Genomic DNA, 1,798 nt, shown 5'->3' with positions numbered 1-1,798 from the left:
CTCTTATCAAGACTGACGCGCATCACGAGTCGTCTATCACTTACATCAACACTCATGAAGCACTAGTCATCCTCACTTTTCTAAACCATTTATATAATAACTGAGTTTATATAATCCAGACAACAAAAGACCAAATTAAAACCAATATATAAAATTATATATATATATATATATATATATATATATATATATATATATATATATATATATATATATATATATATTATTAATTTATTTATTTATTATCACACTGGCCGATTCCCACCAAGGCAGGGTGGCCCGAAAAAGAAAAACTTTCACCATCATTCACTCCATCACTGTCTTGCCAGAAGGGTGCTTTACACTACAGTTTGAAAACTGCAACATTAACACCCCTCCTTCAGAGTGCAGGCACTGTACTTCCCATCTCCAGGACTCAAGTCCGGCCTGCCGGTTTCCCTGAACCCCTTCATAAATGTTACTTTGCTCACACTCCAACAGCACGTCAAGTATTAAAAACCATTTGTCTCCATTCACTCCTATCAAACACGCTCACGCATGCCTGCTGGAAGTCCAAGCCCCTCGCACACAAAACCTCCTTTACCCTCTCCCTCCAACCTTTCCTAGGCCGACCCCTACCCCGCCTTCCTTCCACTACAGACTGATACACTCTTGAAGTTATTCTGTTTCGCTCCATTCTCTCCACATGTCCGAACCACCTCAACAACCCTTCCTCAGCCCTCTGGACAACAGTTTTGGTAATCCCGCACCTCCTCCTAACTTCCAAACTACGAATTCTCTGCATTATATTCACACCACACATTGCTCTCAGACATGACATCTCCACTGCCTCCAGCCTTCTCCTCGCTGCAACATTCATCACCCATGCTTCACACCCATATAAGAGCGTTGGTAAAACTATACTCTCATACATTCCCCTCTTTGCCTCCAAGGAAAAAGTTCTTTGTCTCCAGAGACTCCTAAGTGCACCACTCACCCTTTTCCCCTCATCAATTCTATGATTCACCTCATCTTTCATAGACCCATCCGCTGACACGTCCACTCCCAAATATCTGAATACATTCACCTCGTCCATACTCTCTCCCTCCAATCTGATATCCAATCTTTCATCACCATTTATATAATAACTGAGTTTATATAATCCAGACAACAAAAGACCAAATTAAAACCAATATATAAAATTATATATACATATATATATATATATATATATATATATATATATATATATATATATATATATATATATATATATATATATATATATATATATATATATATATATATATATATATATATATATATCATTTAAATTTCATAATCATTGTTATTATTAATATCAAAACTAAGCGGTAAACCCATCACGGAGTGTGATGATCAATCGTCAATGCTTTCCTCTTCACATTATTGGTAATATATGTGTAGAGATAAAGTGGGTCTAACTTGAACATTCAACCCACCTAGGAGGTACACCTAAGTACAGGCCTAATAAGGTTCACCTACCAATAGGCCTATATTAAAAATATTACTGCGACTAATTTTCGAGAGTATGAAAGTAATGTTATGGTTATACTTTCAGTAAGTTTTTAATTTTAAACTCTATGAAGAAGAGTCAGATAAAGTAGGCAAGAAGAGCTGTGGGTCGCAATAACTGCGCAGCTCCGCCTCCACCAAGCTATTATATACACTCGGAATGAGGCGACCAGCAATATACACTCACAAGTGATTTATATACTCACGTTGTACTGGTACCCACACAAGTCATACTGAGTGTGCACTGGTACCCACACGTCACACT

This window comes from Cherax quadricarinatus, chromosome 5 (assembly GCF_038502225.1).
Source record: "Cherax quadricarinatus isolate ZL_2023a chromosome 5, ASM3850222v1, whole genome shotgun sequence".
In the NCBI taxonomy this organism is placed as follows: Eukaryota; Metazoa; Arthropoda; class Malacostraca; order Decapoda; family Parastacidae; genus Cherax; species Cherax quadricarinatus.
The sequence above is the reverse complement of the archived record's forward strand: the minus strand, read 5'-3'. Positions refer to the sequence as shown.